Below are 12,975 nucleotides of genomic sequence, written 5' to 3'. Positions count from 1 at the left end.
ACTTAAGAGATTGTTTCATTTAAGGTAATTATAACCAGTGCTGTTACTTTCATCCTGACAATTAAATTTGATATTCTCATTTGTTAATGTTTTAATTACATTTCCTTCCTATTAAATCAAGAAACCTTGCATAAGCATAATAAAACAGACAAAAGGCATTGAGCACAATATGGAGCAGACAAAAATACATCCTGTCTTCTTGAATGACTTTGAGCATGATGCACTTCCTGATGTTAATTAAGCATTTTAGTGTTATTTATATTACAAGTACAAATGTACTGTACTTGTTGGAAAGACAGGTTATTCCTTTACTTTTGGAGCTGGTTGTTTTTATATCAAAGGGTTCTGATTATTTACTTACTTGTTTGACTTACTCTTCCAATTTTAATATGTGCATTTTCTACCTTGGCAAGTACTTAAAAGAATTATGATGATCAAATTACAGAATAAAAAACCCCAAACCTTACAAACTGGATTTTGTTATACAATTACTAAAACAGAGGACTTCTAAGTAACTGCATCCTTTCCTTAAACCAGATTTTTAAACACAAAGAAGCTTTTAATGTTTTTTGCTTGCCTCCATTCTTTTGGAAAATAGTTTTGAAGGAGCCGTTAAAATAGAATCTATGTACACACCTTGAAATATTGTCCCCTTCAGTACTGCAGGGACAAGTAAGTTAATTCATGGTATATTTCCCTAGACAATATTATCTCCCATGCACAGACTAAATTTTCTCTTTGTTTAAGGACATGAAAACCTTTAAAAAACATTATGAAAATCCCATAAATAAGAAGACACAAAAGAAATCTAAAGTGGTACTTAAGGTAACTGGCAGCAGCTGCAGTGGCATAAAGGAATTATTTGTGTTATAAGGGACTTTTTCCCCCTACAACCACACTGTGAAGCAGATCGAATGAAGGTTGTACTGTCCTTTTACATGGTGTATATTCTAAAGGGAAAGCTAATTGTATAATTTGTTTTAGAATTAGCAGCTAATAGTAGCTTTATACCATTTTAAAAAGAGATTTTTTTCTTTCTTTTGCTAGGATTTACTTGAGTTATTAAAACCCTGAAAGTCAAATACCATGTTAATGTCCCCACGCTAGATTCATGGTTGCTCGAAAGACATCCAGTGTGTTTTGCCTTCCTTTTTGCAAGGATTTTGAAAAAAAAAATCAATCTGTACTCATTTTTATCTGAGTCTTGAATGTTATTCCTATCCCCATACTCAGAACTAGCTTCTCTTCATTACGTTTGTTATTAACCTCATCAGAGAGTTCCTAAAATTTGGCCTGGTTTCTGTAGGCTCAATGTCTACTTTTTTCACCCCCCTTTTCAGTAAAACCATGTCTGTACTTAACTACTAATGTCACGTTTACAATGTCTTCCATCTTAAATATTCTAGAATCCCATCTTGCAACAAAATTTGCACTTCAAAACTTTCCTGTTAGGTCTTAGAAAAAGATATACTGAAACAGTTCTCGTTAATGTAAATAATACTGTATTTTTTTGGTGAAGTCTTCTGAATCTGGGTGACCCGTTCAACCTCTTTGCTTAAGTACAGGTTTTGATATTGTTAATCATGTCATCATACTGTCCTTGCAGTGTTCCAAAGTGATTTCCTATACAGTATATTCCAGTATGATTAACGGTTTCCTCTTGATGAGATTATCCACCATCATGAACTTGGCTTTCACTTCTATACTGAAGGCACTCGGACTTATCTGCTGATCACTTTAGATTCCACTGAAGGCAATGTTGCATGGTTTGCTGTAAATTCCAAAATACAAAACTCACCAAACAGCAGAAACAGCAAATAAAATTCAAAAGGATTTATATAAATTCAAGATTGGATAAACCCAGGAGATGAGGTTAAATCTGAAAAAGTTCAGAGCATTTCTTGCAGGCAGCAAAACCAAACTATAAATACAAATTGGAAATGCTCAGCTTTAAGAGGATACTTCTGAAATAACTGAGGTGTTTATGTTGACATATCATTTGCATTTACTAGAAAACGTACAGAAGCAAAAAAAGACAGAATACCAGAGTATATAGTTAAAAATAGAATTTAAATAATAATAAAATTGTACAATGCACTAGTAAAACCAAATTTAGAATATTGAATATAGAATATTGAATACAATATTGGGTCCACAATACCAAAGAAATATAGCACTCAAACATAATTTTATAATTATGATCATCATCACCACCACAACCTCTCTGACCATAATTTGATAATATACCAATATGGTGTAGTTGGTGACACTAGAACTATAATATCAGTAGCTTTTTTACTTACTGTAAAAACACTGCCTTGCTATTTTTAGGTTGGTTGTGGGCAAATACTCCAGATTTGAAGCTCTGTAAAATTTTGTCTTGAAGAAAAACTATATATGAATAACCTACAGACAACTTCAAATCTTAGTGGTGAAATATCCACAGATTTACAGTCCATTACGAAGTTGGTTACAAAAAAGCATAGACTCAAAACAAGAATGGCTCAATCTCTCAAAAGCAGATTCTACACAAAATTGGTTTTACACAAAAATCCCACATTTAAAAATAAATTGTACAAATGCTATATTAATTCTTTAAGACCTGAAACAGAAATTGCAACCAAAAGATGCCACTCATATTGCCCTGCTTTTTAATTCTGTGTAAAAGAGTAAGCAGGAGAGTCCATTTTTACCACTTTTACACTTAGTGTCAATGACTTTTTACTTAGTGGTGAAAATTAGTTTTACATTTAGTGGGAGCTGTTTTAATTTCAGTGTGATTTTTTCATTACATTAAGTAAGTTACAGTGGTGACAAATTCTTCAGTATAGTGTGAGCTTTACAGTATATTTAGCGGATATTTCACATTTAGGGGTAGTGCAATTGTACCAATCTTATTGCATTAGTATGTGAAATTATATGAAGAATGGAACCTTGCAATAAGTCAGCACGTGGAGTTCATGAACTATAAGTCATTTATATTAGTAAAGAACTATTTTACAGTATCTGACAATTAATAGAGGACATACAGGAAAAGTATTCAGGCCCTTCCTATGCTGTCCCGTTTTGTGAAATTACAAAATGATACACACTTTTAAGTTGCAGTAAATGTCAACAAAACCAATAAAGAAACTGAACTATGCTCATTATACGCAGTAAACTAAATATTCAGACCTGTCAGTGTTTGGTGGAAGCAACTCTGGTAGTAATTACAGCCGCAATTCTTCTTGGGTAAGTCTCTACCAACTTTGCATACCAGTTTGGTACAATTTTTGCCCATTCTTCTTCACAGATTTGCCCAAGTGCTCTCAAGTTGCTTGAAAGTACTCGCTTCTTTTTCAGTATCAGAACCACAGTGAGAACTCCATCAACTCCTTATGCCCATCAGCTGCTACTCTATAGCATGATAAAGATATATTTAACCAATAAACAGCTTTGCATACATTTGGTATCACTTGCAAAGCGTTTATGAAAAATGTGAGAAAAACAGAAGTTTATGACTGAAAGGTTAAGTGACCACATTTTGTGCACTCATCGCTGCACCTTCAAAAATCCTAATATTTTCTATAATCACATGACTTGACCTGGGCACCCAATGATCTATGTCTAGACTGCTGGAATGTGATGTATTACATCTCATACACTGTGCTGCAGGCACTGATATTAATTAAGGTCTTTTCAAGAGTTTAACCTTCAAGTCCTGCATCACTAAAATGGTATATATACACACAGAAATACTGATTGTACTGTATATATATATGCAGAAAAAATAAACTATATAAGTATTATAAAGAAAATAAATGTTGTTCAAAGTTTCACATTTCATTCACCATACTGGAGATTTATTTTTAACCTCAGGTTGATTTCACATTTAGAATAAAAAATGGAGAATGGAGAATAAAAAAGAATAAACATGTCTCCAAAGAGACTGACAAATATGTTAGTTCCATGTTGCAAAACAAATATAACATTTAAAAATGTAAATCAACAATTTTTATAATTCTTTTCCAAAACAAATGCAAAGATTAATAACCTGATCTTGATATATATGATAAATCATAAATGTCTTGGAACTAATTTAATATGAATTATTAAAAATGGAATCATCTGAGAGGCAAGAGAACACAATCACAAATTCCTTATCTACAAATTTTCATCTAGATGCAGGATGTACACATTAGCTTTCATATGAGTCTCAATAAAATAAACCATCAACCACACATTATATGCTTCCTCTTCTGAAAATATCTGCAATATCTCAATATGTGATGCATTTTGAATCTGATAAATAAGGTCAACAGGACAAAGGAATCTGAAAGAGATACTGTGTGTTCTGCTCAGTTCATCACACAACAGCTTTAATTTTAATCGTCATACTCAAGCAACAACCTGTTTTATAATCTTTGAAAATGAACTGTTCTTAGGTTAACAACAACAGCTGGGGAACATGTGAATGTGTTACAGTAGTGCTTTTATTTTTAATAATACCGATTTGTAGTATGTATTAATGCTCTTCACTACAATTTGTTTCATGTTCAGTGTTGTTTTGAATAGTTGAAGTTAACAAAACATTAGCTTTCTACTTATATCTTACTTCTTTGTGATTTTAAATGAAATCTATAAATATCTCATTTAACTATATTGTCAGATACAATTTACAAATGTAATCCAGTAAAGGATTACATTTGATGAAACATTACATGTGATGAAAAGGGGCTCTTTATTTTCTTCTAGGATACTTTTTTGGAAGGCTCAAACTGTAACAGGACGATGCCCTACTCCAAGTATGCCAAAACTGGAGGTGAAACAGGCCTGGAAGCAGAATGTGTGCTGGCTGTATCACGTGCAGTTTGTCCCTGTCTGGGATTCAATCTGCCATCTCTCAGGCATGTCTGAGTCCCCTGAAGCCATATAGCAAACAGGCAGGTGAACAAATCCAGTGAGTCAAAGGACTGGTCATGTGACCCAGTGGTTTGCAGCACCTTTCAGGCTTCAAAGGGATACATCCCCTTGACACGCCAAATGAGCAGTGTTGCACCTGTATTAACATATGGATGTAAAATCTCCCCCCTGAAAGGAAAATACTGCAAAGTACAGATGGTGCAAAGATGTGGAAATGTGTATACTACAAAACAAAAACTGTAAGTACAAACAAGATAACCAAAAACTGAAGATTTTTATTAAAAAATACTGGGGAGGCCTTATTCCTGCAGTGGATCCTTCAAAAGCAAAGATGATGATACTCATTTTAATGTGTTATGAAATTAAGGATTTTTACAACAGTGTGATTGAAAAGCATTCAGTTGTCGAACAATGAAAAGATAGTTTGGAGCTATTTTATTATTATTGTTGTTGTTTTAGACACTTTACCAGATGATTGTCTGTTTAATCATTTGATACTGGATTGAGTTCCGACTGAGCAATGTTGTTAAATGTTGTTTTGTATGACAGTATTGTACTGTTGCTGTATTGTCATATACAGTACTATGTTATGAGTTCTTGATGTGCAAGACAAATTCCCTTAGGGGAAATAAAGGTTATGCAATTTAATGGTACTGTATATATACTCCACTGTGCATTTATCCCAATATGTGTGGGTTTGAGAGCTTAGAACTAAAGTGGTCAAATGGCAACAAAAACTGTCTAGTGACTATGGTAAACAGGGAGCACTAAGATCATCAAGTGTAATGTTTGGGAGATGAATCAGATGGCTCAGAGATAAACTTTCAAATGGTAAATACGTACCCTTTCACAATCTCTCTTATATCTTTTTGGAGCTTTCTTCTATTTCTACCGACTACTGTTTGCACATAAAACATGTCAATATATACATAAAACTCCCTTTTCATTCCTTCTGAAAGCAGAATAATAGTTCTCGTGGGAACCATAATGTAAGCAGTAAATTAAAAGCCTGTTAAATGGTTACTTTCTGCTCAGCAGAGCATCAAAATCCTAAAGCACTAATGTACAGTATACTGTATGTGATGGCATTGCTTGGAATAAGTTGCATTATCTGCAAAAAGTTCTTACACCACAAATGGCTGCCCATAAATACCTCAAAAATATAAAACACATTAGTTACAGTTATCAGGCTCAGTGATTTAACTGTAATCTTAGTTATGGGTGGGAGAAAAGTATTTAGAGGAAACAGAAACACACCTAACTCATACTATCTTTAGTGTTGATTTCATTAAAAAACAAAAGGTCAGCAGAAATCACAAGCCCCATGCTCATGCCAATGACCTACAGTACTTCCCACTGCATTATTACGAAGAGGGATTAATTCTTCACTCCCCATGCTCGTCACTTTGCATTACTTCACTACCTCCATTATCGCCTTTGCACCAGCGCTGGTGCTTTCTCTTTATATGGTAATTTTGACGATCCTCCTTTCTCATTGTCCTCATGGCCTGTAGCTTGGTGTTCCACAGCTAATTGGACTTGACACCAAAGAGTGCTGGATTCCTGTTGCACAGCCATGCAAACCGTGCATCGAGAGGTGCTCCCTGTGTCTCCTGAAATAGTTTTCCAAAACCCCCATACATTCTAGAGAAACGTGTACAGTACACTCAGAAAAGCAAACTGTGAAAAATACTTATCACTTACAGCACTTATACAGTACAAGCTGTGAAAAATACTTAGCACTTGGATTACTTCCATGCATTCCTATAATTTATTATTAATAATTTGGCTAATTCTATTATCCACATAAACTTACACTTGTACCCATGCATAAAGTTAGGCATTTTACCGGTACAATCTGAGTACTTAGTTCAGTTCTGGATTGCACATTTCTTATGCCTCTGTAGTTGGCTTTATGTTGTTGTTTTTAGATTTTTAAAGCACCCTGTGATATATCAGTGTATTTTCATATACAGTAGTTTCGTGTAGGAGAATACATGAACTGTACACAATGCTATATTTCAAAACATTGAAGTGTGTTGTGTCATTACGCGAGGGCGTGTCCAGTGTGGAGGCGTAGCCCTGGTAGAGGGCCGATGCCTCGCCTTTGTAGTCTCAGCTGTTTTGCCTTCCCAGCTGGGCGGGTCCTAAAAAGGCACACTGGACACCCTCCAACGGGACGAGCGCCCCCCAGTGTAACGGGGGGGTTGCAACCGTGTAAGGTTTTCTTTCTCTTTTTCATTTTTCTTTTGGCCTGTCCCATCATGCACTTTCACTGGGGCAGGCATACTGTACACACGCATTTTTGTTACGCACTAAGTTCTTGTTTTGTTCTTCTCTTACGCGCCCTGCTGACCAGACTGGACCCCGTTAAATAGGGTCAGTCCAGTCTGGTCACCGCTGTGCTAGAGGCTCTCCTTTTTTTTTCCCAGGCTGGACCCCGTTAAATAGGGTAAGCCCAGCCTGGAGGTAATGCAGCACAGCGGTACTCTTTCTTTTTGTTTTTTGATGCATTTTTCCCCACTTTTTCAGTATTTTTGGTCCCTGTTAACCTCACACCGGTGCTTCCGCTCCATCACCTGGCGTGTTGACTTTTTAGCTGTGCTCACCGCGGCGCCTCCCACTACACACTGTCACAGTATTAATTAAGGAATTAATTAAGGAAATAATTCTCTCCATTCATTGGAAGTTTCATTTCACACCTCTTTGCACCCATTCTGACTTCACACCTCTTGATTGGCCTCTCTTTCTGTCCCCTGCTCCCGCCTCTCACTCCTCCTCCCTCCCAACCTTTGTTCTCCCGCTACTTTACCTTTGCCTACTGCCCTGTCTCTCTCACACCTGAAGAAGGCTCCACGGCCGAAACGTTGTGTTCTCTTTCTTCTTTTTTTCAGCATGGAATAAACCTATTACTTGTTCCTTTGCAGCCTACGCATGCTGACGCAGCTACCCACCTTAATTAAGGAATCTATGCATTTTAAAGAACTACATATAATATTGGTAGACAAGCAAAATATTACTTCATCAAAATAAGGGGGAACTTCAGGGAGGCTAGACTGTCCTAGCACAAAGGAATTTAACCAGCAAAAATTAACAAACATGAGAATGCTTTGATTTTTAAAAATGTTTGCCGCATGTTGCTTTCCTAGTGATTCCTCACTAGACAGAAGATATCATTATACCAATCTTATATCAACCCAAAAGTTCTTTATTCAGTGATCCATCAGAGTGAGCTGACAATAAAATGCATGCTAAGTAATTAAGGTGAAGACACAGTGGAAAACCACAAATCATTTACTGGCATATGAAAAATACTCACCGTTTGCTATTTGATTATGTACTTATAAATATTGATGCAGATTTACAATGCAGCCTATAAAAGGTCATGGACAGGAAATATTGCATTAGGAAAGAACTAAATTTGATAAGCTTCCTGTTAACAGACTGGAATATGCTCAGTAAATAAAGCAAAATACTCCCCCTGTTAAAAGGCTCTTTCGGAACATAGTCTTTTACAATATTTCAATTCCGTAATCTTTAGTAATCTTGTTTCCTGAAGAAATTGCCCACATGTTGACAGAATATCTTGCCCTCAATTCCCAGCGTGCCCTTATCTGTCTACCGCTGAAACCAGAAATTGAATGAGTCCTAAATAAATGTTCTATTTACTTTCTTGTTCCAGGGCACTGCTTTTTTCACTTTAATTCTTTTGCTACCTTGTACTTCCTAGGTGTGCTATTAAGGTTGTGTAACATATCGTGCTACGCAACGACCTCATTCAGACATACAAGGAGACTTACACAAAAAAGGTGCAGATGCTGAAATTGGTCATCATAAATGCTTGCATGAAAAGCAACTGGACATAAGCAACAGTATTTGACTCTTAAGTATTTTGCCAAAAAACAAAATATCCATTCTGTATTTCCTCATGTTCATATCACAAGATACCAAAGTTAGAACCTGTATTTGGTTTTCTTTATAATAACAAGAATTTGTTTTGAACTTGACTAAATTTTGAATTTATTATTCCAAAAATTATTGGCTTGTGGCTCAACGTAAGGAGTGCTGTATACTGTACAGTGAAAATGCATGTGGTTCACCCCACATTTATTCATATTTTGTAAATTTTATAAATCATCCTCTAGCAGTGACTAAACTGACTAGATGCCCCCTGTAGAGTGTTATGAGGTTCTGGAACTTCAGATGGGAAGTTCACTGTAATTACGTTTCATGCAGAATTGCTTTAAGTCCTTCAGACCCATTGGTTTCCGTTAGTGAAATGCCATGTTGAGTTAGAATCAAAAATGTTCAATTGGATTGAGGTCTGGAGATTGAGATTGCCAACACTAATCTTCCATACTGACAACTATTTCTGTCAATCTGAATGTATGCTTTGCATGATTGTCATGCTGGAATATCCATTTTTGGCCATGCATGAGCTTTTTGGCAGAATGAACCAGGTGTCTGGTCAAAATATCCTGGTATGTATTGGTGTCAGAATTTTTCCTAACCTGACAAGGGCTCCAGGACACTTAGATGCAAACAACCCCAAAACATAATAGATGCCTCCACAACATTTCATAGTGGGAATGAGTATTTTCTCAACATAGCTATTTTACTGCCAAACATAATGCCGAAAAGCATGTTCAAATAGCCGTGAGATGAATGGTTTCAATTTTAATTTAAATGAAACTTTGCCAGATAAAGTCTTCTCTTTTTGAGGTTTGCCCTCAGCAGAGGCTTCTTCCTTGAAACCCTGCCATGAATGCCACATTCTTGTAGGTGACTTTGAGTGGAAGTTTTCAACAGATATGCCAGGATCTCTATATACTTTGTGTACAGTAGGTGTAGTAGAGAGAAAATGATGGGCCTCAGTTCTTCTGATTCCTCACCATATGATGACATCAAGTAGACTTTACTCAATGTAAAATCTGTACATATAATGTTGATGCAAAGGTCTACATTCATGGACGATAAACTGTGAATCAAATAGAATTCAGGAAAGGCAATGGCTTTCAAACATTTTAGCAGTCAGCCTTCTCCCAATTTATACTACTGATTAAATTATAAGGTTAAAATAATTTAATGTATTAAGAGGCAAGCAGATGATGCAAGAGGGAAAAACAAAAGCCTGACTTTCAAAGCTTTTTGTTCCAGTGAAACATATTGCTTCATTTACATTTCAAATATGTTACTGTCAGAAAACCGGTAACATTTACAGTATGTGATAAGATTTTATTTTTTACTTATATATTTTTTATTTCAGATTTTTTATTTATAGATTTTATTTTAAAAAATAAACAAAAAAGACATGTTTGGAAAAACTAATGTAAAATGTCGGGGAAATATTTGTTGAACTTTAACAATACCAAACTGTCTGAATGGGATGCATTTAAAGGTCAATGTACATTCTCCATAATTTGGAAGCAGTAATTATGCATTTGATTTAGAAATATTTATTTTTTCTAAGCACAGTAAATGAACCTTGATGAGCAATGTGATCTCATTAAAATCACAGAACAGTGACATGAGTAACAGAAGTAACTCATTGGCCCACATTCAGTTTTTTCCCCACAAAACACCTGAACACCCTGAATTCTGACAGCTGGAGCTAGAAAGTTCAGAGATGAAATGTCAACATGCATGCTGAAAGTTTAGGGATACAACTCTTTGATGAAACCATCAATGGAGAAATCAGCTCTTTTGCATGAATCAGGCATCCTTAACTCAGTAACCAAGCCATGCTTTCATGTTTAAGTATTTGAGTTTTGTTTTCTTTTTCTGAAAGGGTTTTGCTCCTTTAAAGAAAGCCTTCACTCCCTTTGTTTACTGTCTCTTTATGAACAGATGCTGCTGACAAAGTAAAAAAAAAATAATTCCCTCAGAGGTTGCAGAGGATTATTTCCAACATCTTGTGTATTCATCTAACAACAAACATTAGGAAGTCAGACATATTGCTTAACGTTACCAAACAAATGAATTCACTTGTTTGTCAAAACCTTGAAGTTCGGGGGTGTTCTTTATTCAATCTGGAAGTGTAACCTTATGCTTTTCCAAAAAACTGACTATGCCCCTGAGCATTTCACTGAAATGATGATCTTGTGTGTTGAGAAGAACAGTACTTACACAGAAAGAAAGATTGATCTTAACTTCAGCAGTAAATATGTTCCTATAGGGGACAACTAATATTCTTTTATTATTTTACTGTCACAGTCAGTGGAATTACTAAGTCTGAAAAAGTATCCTCTAGAGGGTTTCATTTAATTTTTTTTCCTAGCAATATGGGAATTTAAATGGTAAATTTAGTTTAATGCCTTCACACTATTAACTAACTCTGAGTGGTTCTCTGGGGCTCTCAATGGTACAAACACTTCAAAGGATTTTTCTGTGATATTGAAAATGATATTCGTCCTGAGACAAAGGTTTGAGTAGTGATCCGCTACTGTTTTCTTTACGATTAGAACTGCAATAGACCAAAATGTCATTTAGCCTAACAGTGTTCTGAAGGATTTGCAGCACTGTTTGTCTTCTTAAATCTATAACAGACGTCTGGCAAATGAACCTGAGCCTATGCATGAATAACAGTAAAGTTTCAAGTGCTTATTAAAATGTGAGGATCTGCTAGAAGCACTTTAAGACTCTAAATTTAATTTCAAAGCTAACAGGTTACAAACATTTACATGCACATACATTTGCTTTCCATTCAAAATTATGACACAATTTAAAATATTATATTTGAAATGTGCCTTTAAAATTCTACTACATCAATGGAAACTTAAAATTGCTGTTCAAGGTGCATTAAAGGTAAAGAACTGAATTCCTCTTATTCAATTAAATTGTAATAAATACAGTAGGTCTAAAGACTGATGCTACTCAATTTACTTGAAGGTCTTTTAAGTAATATTTTCTAAACTACCTGTACACTTAATAATATTCACTAGGTCTCCAGAATCTAATAATGTTTTGGGTTAAAGCTCCTTCCTATATTAGTCCTATTTCTTAATTTCTAAGGAATCCTTATAACTTTTGCAGGTACAGTATAAGCTTATAAAGTCAGGATATTTGGAAGAACAAATTTCATAAATCAAAATAATTTTAATTTCTGTCCCTTTATTATGTCACAGTGCCTTGTGTTATGATACATTTTTGGTGATGCTACTCACAATTCTCAAGATGCAGTTCATAACATCACGCCTAATGCATTTTTTATTGGCAAGTTGTAGGAAATGGACATTTTACTGCTTAAATTAATCCCAGGGTTAAAATTGTTCATATCTATGTGTGAACCCTAAAATTAAAAACTTGCATGAAGTAACCTGCATATATACTGTACACTGCAGTATACTGTACACTGCATGCACAGTGCAGAAGCATAAAGTTATTCCTCCCTGTCCCCTAAAGCTAGACTCTCCAAACTGAATTCTCAAATCTATGTTTTTGGTTCTGCCTTATTTGTAATATTATATCGGGAGGTGGGATAATATTGTCAGTGGTGCCTATAAAGCTCTTTTAATGCTTAATAGTAAGGAAACAGATATTGGCTAAAAAGTAACATATACAGTAGGCATAAGTGGTTCAGGTTTCCACAGCCGAAACGTTGTGTTTTCTCTCTTCTCTTTTCAGCATGGAATAAATAAACCTATTACTTGTTCCTTTATATATAGGCATAAACAGACTAGCGCTAACTTTGAGTGATATGAATCAAAATCTTCAAAGCAGTAATCTAGTAACCCCCTTTTTGTTTTTTTTTATGTGATTAATTTCACTGCTAATCCTCAATGATATGTAGCATAATTTCACCTACTATAGCTGTGATTAAAAAATACTAAAGGTCCATGTCTCTCACAAAATTGACTGTATATTAAAAACCTACTTTGAAGTACCTATAAATACAATCATATATTGCACTTTCATAAACAAATTAGGCATTTTATCACATGAACTGCTTTCACACACGAACAGCTCAATATTGCAGTTTCTGGCTCTGGGGACTTCATGCAAAGATGAGTTGCCTGTGTTGGTTCAATGTCACTGACACTGGAAATGAACCAACATTGAGGCTTTTGTCTCTTA

General features: G+C 35.2%; 1 protein-coding gene across 1 annotated transcript in view; it reads right to left on the bottom strand.

The window, feature by feature from the left end:
* adarb2 (adenosine deaminase RNA specific B2 (inactive)) overlaps positions 1 to 12,975 on the bottom strand; it is a 214,881-nt gene that overhangs the window by 120,672 nt on the left and 81,234 nt on the right. The gene's annotated exons all lie outside the window — the stretch shown is intronic.

The sequence above is a fragment of the Atractosteus spatula genome, chromosome 6, assembly GCF_055471065.1.
Source record: "Atractosteus spatula isolate fAtrSpa1 chromosome 6, fAtrSpa1.hap1, whole genome shotgun sequence".
Taxonomy (NCBI): Eukaryota; Metazoa; Chordata; class Actinopteri; order Semionotiformes; family Lepisosteidae; genus Atractosteus; species Atractosteus spatula.
Note: the sequence above shows the minus strand (reverse complement) of the source record. Positions and strands in the feature narration are given on the sequence as shown.